The sequence below is a fragment of the Plodia interpunctella genome, chromosome 17 (assembly GCF_027563975.2).
Source record: "Plodia interpunctella isolate USDA-ARS_2022_Savannah chromosome 17, ilPloInte3.2, whole genome shotgun sequence".
Taxonomy (NCBI): Eukaryota; Metazoa; Arthropoda; class Insecta; order Lepidoptera; family Pyralidae; genus Plodia; species Plodia interpunctella.
In genome coordinates, this window is record NC_071310.1 from 6,102,895 (window position 1) to 6,118,844 (window position 15,950).

The 15,950-nt window shown below is 33.3% G+C and overlaps 1 protein-coding gene across 3 annotated transcripts in view; it reads left to right on the top strand.

Annotated features, from left to right (window-relative positions):
* Nucleotides 1-15,950, top strand: part of LOC128677283 (uncharacterized protein) — a 197,218-nt gene that overhangs the window by 19,355 nt on the left and 161,913 nt on the right. Inside the window, exon 1 of one of the 3 annotated variants that reach the window (XM_053758005.1) lies at nucleotides 7,369-7,772. The exons of the other annotated variants lie outside the window; for them this stretch is intronic. The gene's annotated coding sequence lies outside the window, so the exon portion shown is untranslated. Of the gene's footprint in view, nucleotides 1-7,368; nucleotides 7,773-15,950 lie in introns of those variants that run through there. 3 annotated transcript variants of the gene reach the window in all.

Consider the following 15,950-nt stretch of genomic DNA (forward strand, 5'->3'; position numbering starts at 1 on the left):
ACACGCCTTGTGGAACAGCCGCGCGTAAGGACTGCCTCATTATTCTTCCTTATGCGAAATTAATTTTCTTTTCATCGCTATCATTGAATAGTTATTGAGTCATGATGGCGACGTCTAGTCTTTATACGGCTTTGGTTACGGAACATTTTAATGTACAAAACTTATTTGTACTAAGTACATATATAGAACTATTCAAATCGTTATTTTGTATAAATTTAATGTATGACTTTTTTGTAGGTAGATTTTTAGCAATTTTTATTTATTATATTTTATAAAGTTTTTCTACATAATAATTTATAGACAACATTTTGATGTTCAAGCTTAATTATGAGAAATATTTTTAAACTAAGTTTACTTAGTTCATCAAAAACATTCTGTAAAAAACACCAAGTCTCGCAGCTCAGTTCAGATCGCAGAGATCCATGTCGTACCAAGTCGGTTAATTTATTTAGTCCCTACTTAAGAGACCTTCTGTCTTAACTTGTTACCTTAGTTATTATCATATCAATATTAAAAATCTTTTACGTTTTAAATAAATAGAACGACTTGGCCATCGCATGATTAGATTATTATGTAAAATCTATGATTTTGAGGTCCAATAAGGAATGTTCTAATGTCAGTCAGTCCATCACCTTCCGAGAATAGCTTTTGTAGTCATATTCGAGGAAATCCCTTGAACTGATTTCATTATGCTGATAATTTATATTCTTATAGATTTTAACAAATATAAATGGCACAGGATCTCTCTCAAGTGAGCGTGTTCTCGATTATATTACAGCAACGTCGGTGTCCAGGGTTTACTTTTCTAATGTTTCTTCTCCACTACACAAAAATGATATTCAGATTAGTCTTACTTAGATCCATGAAAAATATTCTTCGTAAATATTCTAGTTTTCCTAAAATATAGGAACAAATACGGCAGTAAAATGTACGGTAGCCACATACAGTACCTACTCGACCTAATTTTATCCCCACAGTGAGCACTAAATATTGTGCCCCAAGAGACGTTTCGGAAATTACATTTCCAACGAAGCGTTCAAATTTCAAATATATTCACATTGTCCTAGATATATAGGCGTTCAATATATGTATATATAAATGGTAGTAAAATGTATTATTGAATTTTCTCAAACGGAATTATTATATTTGTGTGATAAAACAGAAATAAATAAAAATAATTATTTTTATTTATTTCTGTTCAAATGCTTTCTCCTGTTTATACTTTTCAGAAGTAACAATTTTAAAACCTGATATTAAATATACCAATCTCAACAGCCTATATAAAGTACTAAGTATACATGTATCGTAGCTCTAGACAAAAAAAACGAGCATAACATATATAAAATTATTCAAATCATTATTTTGTATAATAACATTGTAATTTGTTTATATTAATAAAAATAATATCGATACTTCTTTATCCATCAATTTTGGTTCTGTGTCGTAATCCAGACATTCCTACAGCGGCGGCTCTTCGCAAAAATGTAATAATTAGAAAAAGCTGCAATAAAACACTGCCACTTGACTTTTAAAATAATGTAATATGATCTCAGTGATTATGTTTAAACTTAAATTCCTCAAAGCAAGCATTTTTAATAAACCTCTACTTTATTCCTGTAAGTTCATTCCAGCGGAATGTAAAACTAAAAGCATTCTTGTGTACTTATAGGTAAGTGCTTACCTTGAAAATATTTTCATTGAAGTTGGAGGACTTCTTTGTCAGACTTGGTATTCTGTCGCAAAGTCATATTTTTCTTCTTTTTCCCTTAGCTTTTTCCGCATTCGTAGCTTGTTAAATTTTATCAAAGTCCAATCATTTATTCAGAAATGAGATCTTTACTATATATACTTCACGTCAAATATTTCCATTATCTTCTATTTTCGTTTTGAAATTATTTTATATATTCGTCAAATTATTAATATTTCTCCGGAAACTAGGCACTATCATTTTGAAATGACCACTTCTGTGAAGAAATGCCGCACTGTGCAGAGTTGGGCAGGAATGATGATTATGAAAAGACATAAAATGCTTATGCCTGCTATAAGTCTGGCATAGTATTTTATTAGCTAAGTAATATCTCAACGTGAAAATGAATCTATTTGACCTCTTCTCTAATCATCAATTTGAGTTGAATATTCGCACATAGATATTTAGATGGATTTGTATGTGCAGGTGCGTATGAACTGGAAAATAAAACTATAAAAAATTATATATATATATGCACTCTAGTTATTTTTATACGAATTTACTGGAAATGGACTGGGATTTTGTAAACATTTCAAGTAAATTCATAAAAGCAATATGAAACCGACAAGAGTGCACCTTAGTAGTATTTGTCTAAGTTATCCATATAAATATAAATACAGTAATGAAATTCTATTTAACGTTCACGACCTTGTTATAGATTTATACATTAGGTTATAAAACTAAGAACGAAAACAGAGGCAGGCGCCTGCGGTGTTTTCGTCTTAACCATTCGCTATTTCTAATGGTACATTCGATGGTGACATTGAATTCTATTCGCATAGAAGAGACATATATACATATAAAAAAAAATTAAATATATGAAGCACCAATTGCTAATATCTTCCTATGCTTTATTATAAAGAAAGATACGTTTTTAAACTATATGTAATGTATTGAAAATATGATAAACCCATGAACGCCTGGCTCATGCAAACCAAGAATTGATTTCTATCAACAACTTCAGGATAGGTATTTTTATTCTATATAATAAAGGGTCTTTTTGATGTTTGTATAATATTTGATTCTTATTATGATCGTTTAATTTTAGGTAAATCTACACTAATATGGAAAAGGAAAAATCTTTGCAATGCAATTACGTCACGGATTTCCCAAATATTTTCACCAATAGAAAACTACAATGTCCCCGAGACTATCGAAAATTGCATGCAATATCGAAAATTTTAAGAACAAAATGTACAGTCCTACGCAAGTTCGCTCCATGTGTTTGAGTTCCATAAAAAGATTATCCATTTTCATCATGTCCAATTTGTCTTTTCTAGTAGAATACATCTTTGCAATAGAAACTAACCACTGTAGTTGGAACAAACAACATGGGTCTTGGCGAAAACAACACTATTTGTCAAGAGGCATAGATATCGGCAACTCTTCCATTCGGGAAACTCCCGCAATAAAAGCCACAAGGGCGTAGAGATTTTATATACTAACATAGTCTCTAAGTATAGTAATTATGTATGGCCACCGCTATTTGTCATCAAAACAAATTAGTACATTTGTATTGACGATAAAATAGTGGTCTTCTTCATAGTCGTATTGCTCATGGCTGAGGTTCGTGGTAATTACGTGGAATGAAACACACACAACAACTTTCTTGGCATTATTAATGGAGTGGTTTGCCATTGCCTTCTCCTTTTCACACACAAATTAATAAGAATCAACCAGTGTGCCGGTTTCCTCACGATGTTTTACTTCACCGGAGGTGGTAGATTTTTTCTTTCAGAATAATTTTAAAAATATTTTACACAGCTATGCCATTGAATTCGTGATATTTAAATTATAACTTTAGATTCGATGGAATTCAGAACGATATGAACTTTAGTAGAACGATATATTAGCTCTTCAGATTGTAAGCCCTCATTTGATTTTGGATACCTAAATTTTATTTAATCTATACTAATATTATATAAATTTTATTGTTTAATTATAGAACTATTTATTTAGCTTATAGTACTATTTATTCTTCATTAAATGTATTGTTACAACACATAGTCGTAACAAATGTTAGAAGGCGAAACCCATCATATCATAACTAGTAGAGTTAAGGTGACAAAGTAGCAAAAATTCATCACCTTGTACTCATCGCTTTCTGTGACAATGTCTAGACCTCGTCTAGACTTAGATATAAATTGTCATTAATTTATCTTCCTATATAAATAGGTATCAATGTAATACGAGTCTGATGCGATGCCAAAATAGAAGCTATAGATAAAATTATCTATCTCCACTTATATAGAAAAAATTGAGTTACACTGGCCGGGGATCGAACCTAAGACTCCCCGGTTAAGACTCAAAGATAGGACTGAAGTAAAAAAGTTCCCCCATTGAACTTGGAGCAAACAGTCAAACATTAAAGCTGGCCATTCCACGTCGCGCAAACTTGCACGTTTCAAAGGTTCCATTATCATAATCCTAACAAGAGGAAAGAACAAAAACCCAGCGATGCTTATAATAAAAACAATGGCGGCTCCTCCCACGCGTGGTGAATGTTTTAGTGGCTAGAACCCTTGCTTTCGCACGCGCCAAACATTTTTACTTCACTTTTTTGCCGAGGTTATTCCTCTTTAAAAATGACCAAGCAAACTTCAAACACGTAGGGCCGGGTCCCACAAGTGCCCGCGCCGACCGAATAAACAATGTTTTTTCTATATAAAAGCTACAATACAATCCTCAATGTGAATTAGTTACTTTTGTACGATTGTTTACAATATTATTTTTGGAATCTTTTCTGTGTAATATGTTTATGGAATGTATGTATATGTGGATGGAAAAATCCAGTCTAATTACCTAGGAATTTAACTATGTTTTTACCGTTTGTCCTATCACTTTTAAAATAATCATTCACAAATATTTTTATCAGCATATAACATTTGAAGTAATTCCGTAGTAGTAGTATGCCGGTAGTATCAACACGCACATAAAACTGAAACACAAGAAAATTTTATTGCACATGATTCTATGAATATCTATTACCATCAAATGCATGATTCACAGAAATTGGCATTGGCACTAAACCTAATATTATAACGCGTTTTCGGCTCGTTTAATTAATAAATTATTAGCACTATGGTGCACAGCATTAACTGATGCATCTAAATCAAGGCTAACAAATTGAAGGCAATTAACGCATGCGGCATTTTCTAGTCAATGTGCCGCGGCTAAAATACACACGACCGTAGGGTTGACAAAACATGATGTAGAAAAAGTTATACTTAAATAAATATAAAGCATAGATATAAATTAGATATATACAAATTAAATAATCAGTAAAATGTTGGTTATGTTTACTCGAAAATCTGAACATAGCATGTGCAACCGTACACACGCTATGTGTCATTTAATTTGTATATATCAGAAAATCGAATTTACTTCTATATACTTAGTATATGTATATTTTATTAAATCTTAGTTGAAAAGTGCTCTAAATAAATGTACCTAAAGTTGATATGCGTGATCTATCGGTTTAAATATTGTTTCAAGTGTCATTTTATATAAACACATTAATTTCCTTATCTTCGGAATAAAATTGGGGAATTAATTTGCCATAATAGGTGGGTCGTAAGTTATGAAACAAGTCTCCGTGGCGGACACAGATTTATCTGTATCTCTTCGATTTGCTTATTTGTGGTACAGACCTACTCGCGGAATTTGATACATTAATTTCGGAAAGTTTGTCGTGCCCCAGTTGTAAATGAGCGGTGCGATTCTGGCGGCGGTGTTTTGACTGCTATCGCAATTTTACACGGAGTTATTTATTGCTAGCTTTATGTGACGTCATTTTGCCGAATACCACTTCATATCTTCCCGCGGATGTTATACGAGGCAACTAAGAGACACACAGGGGTGGCAACAATAGCAATCCTAAAGAAAGTTGAGGTTATGCAAGCCGTCGGTTGTAAAATCATAGCCGAAATGTCGTCGTCGTCATCGGCGTCTTACGCATTATTAGTATATAAGTATGGATTTTAAGAAGATTTATTGAGTAAGCTTATATATCCATTGCATAATGTGGTCACAGTGTAGACTAATAGAAATAATTTAGTGGCCACTGTTTTTTTTATTTATTCAACTGTAATCTAAAAGTAATCGCCTTAAAATAATAATACTTTTAGTGGTATTTGGGCCTTGAAACTTAAGAAATTAAACATACCATTCACAAACTGTCGACTTACGATATCAAACTTTCCTAGTTAAAACTGTTGTTGTAGAAATGAAAACTAAAGGTAAGTATATATGTATAAGGTAAGTATATAAGGTTGTGATCACAATTATAGAAGACCACATTCTGTGATTGTGAGCTCAACCTTTGGATGAAATTTGGATGTGTGTCACGCGCTGAACGTGACGTTACTTCGATTAGGGCTGCCAGCAGCAGATATCGGAACCGCGCCTTGAGGCCGCGGCCTGTGATAAACAGTTTAGTTTAATAATAGTTATATATTTAAATGTATACACAAGCGTCGAATGTAAAGTATCTATAACATAATTAAAATATTTGAGACGAAAATTTTGTGCGAAAACAAAACGTCTGACCACAATATCTACTAAATTAATAACGAGTACTTAAATGAATATTGATTGATATTAACTTGAGAAGATATACATATGGCCATCACTAAAAAAGAAATGGCTCTTAGCTTTTAAATGGGAAGAAGGAAGTGATATGCTGATAATGTTTTGTTTTTAATTTATCTCGTTTGAGCGTGTTGTCTCGGTTTTGCAGGCATGGAAAATCGGGTCTCTGCGGTCCCGAACTTAAAAAAGGAACCTTTATATAAATCTTAATTTTTTTTATGACCGGCCGCCAGCGGGACACGAGAAAACCTTTTTGAGATCTTTTCATGAATTATTATTAATTTATTAGGATCTTTTCTAGTTTTTTTAATCTTTAAAACTACTACTAGCCCGAGACAAAAAACAGAATATAAAAGGCTCTATATACTATTTACAAAGTAGATTGGCCATACGCCGTGTGTTAAGGCTACGTTATACCAAACTTAACATACTCGGCACGGTTCAATCTCGCTCTTAAGGGGATTGCTCATAGCTCCCGATTCGTTCTGGCATCTGTCCAGAATTGGAGACACTATCTGAAACTGTACACAATAGCCGCCCACCGGCGTGGTGCAAACACAGAAAGTAACAGAAAAAAAGACATGTACACGTACATTGTTGATACTCTTTAGTATTTATACTAATTACGACGTTTAACGGCTAAAAAGAAGAAAACGCTCAGATGAGTAAGTATGAAATATTTGTTTACATTTTTACATAAACCTATAAAACATTTTCATAAACGAATTGAAATCTTTGTTTTAATTTGGTTAAAGCTAACGTGAAAAAATACAATACCTATTATTATTAGTGATGTAGCGGCGCGGGCCGAGTCGGACTAAGTGTTGAAAAAAGTCTTTTAGGTACTAGACTAAAACTGTATTCTACTTTTCCGCCGATAAGTGATTCGTATTAACTTTACTATGTTTATAGCTTTAAAGAAAACAATGTTGTGAATGTACTTTATAAAAAGAGGGTTTATTTCTGTACAGTCGCTGTGTCGTCACGGTAAATATATGAGTCCGAGTGTCAGTAGTCGCGTAACGGTCAGTGTTATGCCAACATGTAATTACAACTTAATAATTCACTTTTAAATTATAAGTCCACCTACAATCGATTTATACGGTTATATCGGAGGTACTATAAGCGTTTTGTGGTGTTTATATGTATTTTTACATTTATTGTCGATGGAATCTGTAGCCTTTATTTATATCAATACCGGCTTTAAAATAAGTTTACATTATTTGTATGTTAAAATTTAATCTATTAATGAAATATAGCAACGAACTTTTAATCTTTACTAATAAATACCTAAGAGTGCCTAAGGTAATTGTGGTGGGTGGGCACCAGTCAACTTTGACTTTAAATTTTACCTGTGCAGAAAAACGCAAAGTACGCCATTTTGTTTATGCAGTTACAGATTGCCAATGTGTTTCATATCATGGCATAGAATCAGGTAAGTATTTCTTGTTTCCATTTAGATGGGAATATATTTTTGATGTGTGACAACGACCATGTATTTAACTGAAACTATGGCACGCCGTACAAAGTTTTATAAATATATTATTTTCATCAGTTTCAATTTGCCTGTGTTATTTAATTTCGAAATTACCACTTTATTTTTTTTACGGTTATAAAACCATTGCGTTATCGTAAGGGAACGTGTCGTGCACATACAAGCTGAGCCTACAAATTTAAGTTCGCAAAGCCGACTTCCAATTAAACTTGGATCCAGAACAAACTTAAGTAATACTAAAGTCAGGAAATAATTACCAATACGGGTAAACCGTATTGGTTGGGTGGAGCCTTCCCCATTATCACTATCACCGCCATTGACGGAGGTTATGAGATGAGATAGACGACATGAGATTCTTGGTCCAGAATAAATTCTTACTACACAATAATTACTTTTACCGTTGTTGTGTAAATATATCCTCTCAAACTAACGGTGGTGGACTGGAACGTGCAATATAAATAAATAATATAATCATTATTAAAAGAGGACACGTTCACGTAAAACAATTTGATTTTAAATTTTTTTATACTTTCTTTCATAACTTTTTCAATGCTTTTGTGATCAATGATTGTAAAATAAATTAACGTACTTTGTTAACTTGATTATGAACAATATAGCTAGAAAAAAAATTGTAATCAGTTCATACACGTAACTCCAATTGCAATGCAAGCAGCACTGCACCCCATCTATATTTTCCCTAGTCTATGACCAGCACTTTGGTTCCGTGATGCTGGCAGCGCGTCTGAATAGAAATGGCCCGAAAGGGGTTGCTCCAGGCTGCAGCGTAGCTAGACTACTGTAGGACCTGGTGCAAAACAAATTTAGGGTCCCACTTCAACTAAATTATTTTAGTTTTAACAGGAAGATGGAGGTATGTAATTAGTAAACCAGAACTAATGTTCTGGTACAAAAAAAAAGATCGTAGCTGCAAAAATATCTTGTGTTTTTTTAATACAAACTTTCACTAGGTAGGTTCCATTGCAGTTCCTAAGTAAACCCAAATTTGAAAGAAAACCAGCCTATGTTTGACCTCAAATCTTTAGCTATGGGAGTCCGTATGTGCATCTTATCTGAGCGTTTTCTCGGTATCCGTAAAGCATCGGAACTTCTGCACTTTTCTACTATTTCTTCTGTAGAAAAGAGAAAAAAAGTTTTTTTTACACTACTGGCAAACACGTAATCATTTTAAGATTACAAGTGGTCACAGCAGCTTACACGCCTACAACACCAGGGGTCACACCGCACACTAAACATGTGTATATGATTTTATTTACATATATGATTCATCAATATATATCTATTTGATACTTTTAGTAATTAATGATGAGTGACAAAAATATGACACAAAGATGAGAGAGCCCCTTAAGCTGGGGTCCCGGTGCACTGCACAGACTGTAAGCAAACTGTAGCTCGGGGTAGGTCCGGGCATGCTTGTCACGCTCCAGCCCTACCAAAATAAACGGGATTGGCCTACATTTGTGTAAGTAATCGTTTGTTTTATTATTTCTCTCCAACGAGCCCTTATCTTTCTGCGTGCGTTCGTGTATTGGTTTCGTTTGTATATAAATAAGTTACTTAATCACATTATTTGTAAGTCTAATTTATAAAAGTATTGATAAAATATTAGTCTTTTAAAAGTTAAGTGAGGTAACTTTAGCAGAGTAACAAGAAGGAAATTTATCTTGTTTAAGAATGCAGATTTCTGCAGGTATTCATTTGATGCATAACGTTTTATGAAATATTCCGTTGCTTTATGTGTATATCTGGCACTATTGGCAAAGAGTTTGCCTAATTGACTCGAACTTGACGAACATTGCTGATGTTTCCATGCAGTCAGAAATGTACGCTGATTCGCGCCTAAGTTTTCTGAAGTTCACCGAAAGTGTGTTGTCATTTCGCAAATGTTTCGCAAAATTTTGCCTGAAATAAAGCGTACCTATCATAAAATCCCGACTGTTTTAGGATTAACCTCAGACTTCCTTCGCAAATATCTATTTGAAGAAATGAAAAATCAGTCGCGTCTCAGATGATAAACAAAAATATGTTTTGTGTTATTACACATGTTATTTATAAACAATTGTTTATGAAAAACAAGGTTATTGTAGGTGATTGTTATTTAGACATAGGTATAACTTAACGTGCCGATGAATATAATAAAAAATGGTTTTATATGTATTGAGTTGATTCACACACAGAAAAAATCGTGTAAAAATTGAACATGTACACATCCGCTGATAACATTTGAGAGTATTTATACTAAACTAACGAATGCTCGATATGCTCATATGGATCTGAACAATGGATTCATTGAGAATTATCCTCATTCTATGCCGGTAGGCCAGTGCCTGGCTATGACCATAATATGGAGATAAAATGATCATTCGTTTGTTTGGTGTAAATGCAGTTTTAAAGATCGGCTGGGCTTTTTTAGTATTATATTATTCAGCATAGATGTAGCAGTAATAGGCATTAGCAGCGAATAAGTATGCTGTGGATTTGAGTAGGTTTATATACTGTGTTGACTGTACTATAGAGTAAAACTACCTTCAATCATAAACTTAATTTAGCATTTAACGGCTATTGGATTAGGTATTTAGCCGCAGTAAATTTCCTGGACGTTGGGATTTAACAGCTCGAAGCGTAAAACTGAAGTGGCATTTATGTGACGTAGCGAGGTTATAGTGCCTGAATGGCACTAATTAGCAGTTATGCGGTTTGCACCAACATCACAAAATAATACGATTATAGAAAAGGGATTTCACACAAATCCAAAACGGTGCTCGAAATAGGCACATTTAAAATTAAACAAATTATTTAAATAAGATTATCCCGTACGTAGTTCTGTCTTACCCCGACTGTTCTAACAGTCGGGGTAAGACAGAACTAACGCCCCGCCTAACTAACTATCATTCAGACAATACTTCTAGAAATAAAATGCGTTCAAAGATTTTTTGTGCTTTTTGTGTTTTATTATACATTACAAAAAACGAAGAGGAATGGAACCGAAAACATTGTAATGAAACGTGTTTGACCAAATACGTAAATTACCTTTATTTATTCTTATTATTTTGACTGCTTGTTCCCAATGCGGTTGCATTTGGGCGTGACCTAAGCTTATTAGAGAATTAACATGACATACATATAACATCATATGTCAATCAATCAATCCCTATTAGCTGTTTGAAGTGATGGCACTACTGCTTTGTTGACAATATGCGATATTTGTTTTATAAAACAACAAAAGCTTTTAACTACATGTATTTTATTCTAATGCAAATTCTGTTTTCAATGTGCTAAGTTAGAGAATTGTGCAATTCTCAGTAATTTTTATTTCAACTATTTATTTTTTAATCCTTCTTATAAATTTTGCATTTGCTTTTCCAGCCTTTCTCTCCTGGAAAATACTAATGAAAATCTTTTACTTTCCAGTTGATTGTAGGTAAGTAAACAATCAACTGGAAAGGAATAAGGATTTTCATCAGACCAATATTTTTTAGTTTAAACAAAACTCGATTCAATTTCGGAAGTTTATTTCTGTTACTAAAATATTACTGGTGACGTACAAGTTCTAGTAAAGACAGAACCTGGAGCACATGTCACGGTTAACCCGTTAATTTAAGTTGGACAGTCGGTCGGTCTGCTGGCCACTGCGCACACGCCACATAATCAGTGACACATCCGCTATTTTCGTCTTGCGTTTCGAATGCGATCGCATAAAATTTTATTTTCAGTGCGTACTCGGGACGGAGAGTAAAGTAATGCCGTATCGCACAGAATGTTCTCTTCTCTTACGGGCTGGCTCAGTGACCCCAAAAAGAGAGCGAGCGTCAAAGTTGTCTAATTGGGTGCAATGGATCGCAAATTGACAGTTAGCAATTGTTGTAGATAAATCAATAAAAGAAATATGTTTGAATTAGAAGTATTTATTGAATGACATGAACATTTCATTGTCACTATATTTAACGTATTTCGGCCTACAATTGATGTAAGTTTATATTTATGAAATAAATTTAAACCGATTGAATGGTGCGTATAGTTTGTGGCGCCAAGTTTATTTATCATAGAATTGTCATACACAAAATAGAAATAAATATTGTGTCATGAATAGTCATTCAAATTTAATTTAAAATTGAATTGTACTCAAATGACCCCTTGTGGGGCCAACGGTTATACCTAACTTCAATTCAAAGTACCGCTTTCTACTCGGGTTTATTCGGAGATGACGCGGCCAAGATTTGGAATCCTAGATACGCTTCCATTTGTTCCATCTATCCAGATGACGTACGATCTATCCGACATTTCCTTGAAATTATGTTTAGACAATGCCGACTACTTTGTTTTGTTATGATACGTGGAAGACAAGCGTCTGGCCTCTTGGTTGGCAATAAATTTGATGGTACCATTTCGTCTTGTTGTAATATCTGTTTTATTTCCTCACTACAACTTAGTGGAGGGCGTAAATATCTTTTGCAGATAGCCGTCATTTCTAATGTTTGGCCTAACAAATACCAAAAATATCTGAAATGGTAAATATATTGTTCGTACATTGAATCAAATTTCCACACGACTGATACATTAGTATCAGTATATGGCTTATAGTAGTGAATGAGAGCGATGCCATCATCAATCTCTTTGATTAAAGTATGAAGTAAAACCACTCTCAAATAAATGTCCGATTTTATTAATGCAAATTTTCTTAATTTTCAGGTAAAACATAATTGAGAGAGCAGATTTTCCTCGTCAGTGAGCTCGGGTTTGTATACGAAAGTAAAAAATATTAAGAAGTAAATTTTCCGGAGGCATCGGCCGACAGATATAATAAGACCTCGAGCACACGAAATCTTTTTTATGTGCGTTAAAATAGCATTGTGAAAGTTAAAACTTTTATTCAGACCTTCACTGGAAGATTTTAATTAGACCTTCACTGGAAGATTTTCTTGTCTAATTTTAAATTATGTAATAATTCTCCTTGGTGCCAACATAGTAGTAGTATTAGTACATTTCGGAATGATAATTGCTAAAGAAATGTCATTTGAATAGAACGTATCTGTTCGCCCTTTATGATGTGACGTTTTAGAATTTTGATTATTGATTTGATATGTGGAGACTTTTAATTGGGTCTCTGTTTCCTACTCTTATTTATATGTTTTTGTTACTTAGCTGTAAGCCTTCCTAAATAGTAATAAATAAACAAATTGGTATGGTTTGGACTGTAGGTTAAATGTCGAAAGCGTTATAAAAGTGCCAATGTCAAGCGTTTACAAAACGTTCGTGCGAATGAGCCATGGTAATTTTTCACTAATTTTTTAATGTAATGTTGTAATTTATATACTGCGAACGGTAGGGTCATTATTTGAACATCGTAGATTTTACTAATAAGATAATATACAGCAGATAAGAGAATATACAGCAATTATATAGTGCAATATTATAAGACTTGGAAATAAAGTATTTCATTTCAGTGTTTATGTGACAAAATTCTAAATCTGTACGAATAAAATCCACATTGGGGTGCAGACTAAGCTATGGAGAAAACAGGAAAATACCCACAAAATGGGGCAATCGGAGTGTAGGAATTGCGAATCGACTCACGCTCAGCTGAGTGGAAAGACAAGGATGTATTTAAATTAATTTTGGCGAATACTGACACGAGCAAGAGTGAGACGGCGATAGCCCGTTCGGGGTGCTGTCAAACGAACATTACAGTTCATTGTACGAACATTACAGTGTATTGTATTTGCCAACAAATGTTGCCATTGATAATTATTAATTAGAAAAAGTCTTATTGATAAATAAATTATACATAAAAAGAGTTTCAGAAAGAGTTAGCTCCTGTAAAACTTTTTGGTAGCTTCTATTAAGTAAATGAATAGAAGTGCTTCTTAATTAATATTAGTTGAAGTACCAATATAAAGATTAGAATTTGCAATTAAATTATAAAATTGAAACTTTTCTTGTTACAAAATTTTGCGAGCACTGACTTAGAGTAAATAATTTGAAAAAATGAATTGCGTTCATAAGGAATACATAAAGTAATTTTTTCGGGAAATTAATATATAATTTAATATAAATGTAATTAGGTACTTGCTATTTAACAACAACCGACGCTAATTTCATATATGCTACTTCCATCTTCAGGCGTCCAACCTTATCTCACGTTATGTGTGGTCGGTACCGCATGTCGTCTCCTCCACCTCTCCTTATATGCTGTTAATCGATCAGTTACTTCCTTTTTAGTCAAATCCTGCCTAACGAACTCCATCCGTAATTTTAAAAAAATAAAAAAAATAAAAAATAAGGGATTCATAAAAGAAAGAAACAATAGAAAAATATTTAATTTGATATTTTCTCCGTAGTCGGTTTTAATTCCTCGTTAAAACGAGGAAAATCCTGTTACCACGGGAATAATATCTAGCAAAACCTTTCCCTTGTGATCTAAATGCATCATTTGTTAAACTAGTTTACTTATTATTTTTTTAGTTTGTTATTACGAGTATGTGCAACATAGTTATTTCAAACAAACAAGTTTGAATAAGATTACCAACAAAGAACAATAAGGATAAGGCATAATTTTCTCCCTCATCTCTCTCTTATCTTAGCATGTTTCCATGCGTTTGCGGCTATGATGCCTGAAGCTCGTGTTTCCAATGAAAATTTGGAGATTTGTAATTTTCCTATCGGCTGCCTGCCTAACGTCAAATCTCTTTCGGGAAATTGTTGTTACGTATCAGCTATTAAAAGCCTAAAGTACTCACGACATCTACGTTACGGATATGGAGTGGTCCTATTCTAGGGCGGAACCACAAGCCGTTAAGTTTAATTTAGAAAGATGATCAAAGATTTTTCTATAGTACAAAACACGTAATAATGTAAGCGAAACAATATAAAAATATTTGCAAATTTGCCCAATTAATGAACGTCTTCATTCTATTTCATCGGTAAATAATAATAACAATTATGCTAATCAAGTCGAGTGGATAAATAAACTCGTTGCGAGCGAAAAACGATGTATGTCGTTCAGTACATCGATTTGAATAGATCCTACCGCTGCGTCTAGAGCACCCATCATTTTTTTAGGGAATCAGATCGAGGAATTATTATATGTTCCTCTTACTGCATTTCGACGTAAAAAGTATTTATTAATGAAATAGGATCCATTATTTGTTAATACTTAGCACAAGGTGTTCTAGGAATAACGTTTTTAATTATCCAAACATTTGGAAAATATTAACCGTTACGCGGTGCTCTAAACGGAATCGTGGAAACCGCTATTCTGATTGGTGTGCAGAACGAATTCCCTGCTAAATACGCGTGTTTCAGAAATGCTATCGTAAATTATCTAATAATATTCTCAGATTTTAAAATAGATGTTATTTATGAAGCGCCATCTGTCCTTAATTTTAGAACAACATTTTTTTAATATAGTCTCCGGATGTGATGAATTGGGTATTTTATTTTTTGTGAATGATGCTGTAGTGAAAAACTGAACAGGTGTGACGTAGTAAAATATGTGTTCACTAATATTTTAGTGATTATGTATAATCGGTACATTCGTTTATTGAGTACATAAAAAAACTATAATTCAGTGAAAGTAAATTTTTTCAGTCAAATGATTTAACTTACTTTGAAATTTAACTTCGATTCTTTTTTGGAAGACAAATTAACGTAAGCAATGCGACGGGCAAAAGCTAGTAAAAAATAAAACTGAATTATATGCTTTTTCTCAGAATATAATTATGTTCCAAAAATATTTTCATATATATTCAAGATCACGCCAACACTGAGTGAATTAGTTTGTTCATCTATAAAGTCAATCTTTATAGAATGGCATAAAACCAGAGGATTTATTATTAACTGATGATACTGAAAACTGTTTCTTTATACCAACAAGTAAGATATAAACATTTATTCATAGACAAATGCGATGAACGGAACGCGCTGTCGCGTCAGTATATTTACTAAACATTGGGATGTTCCAAGCCACATCTGCTAAGGCTAGGGTTAACATCATTTCGTATGTGAACGGGACAATCCTTTGCCGAATTACGACGTAAGGACCTCATCCCGTTTTAGGCACATGGGACTGATCCCATAGACCAACTGAAGAACGGCAGATTG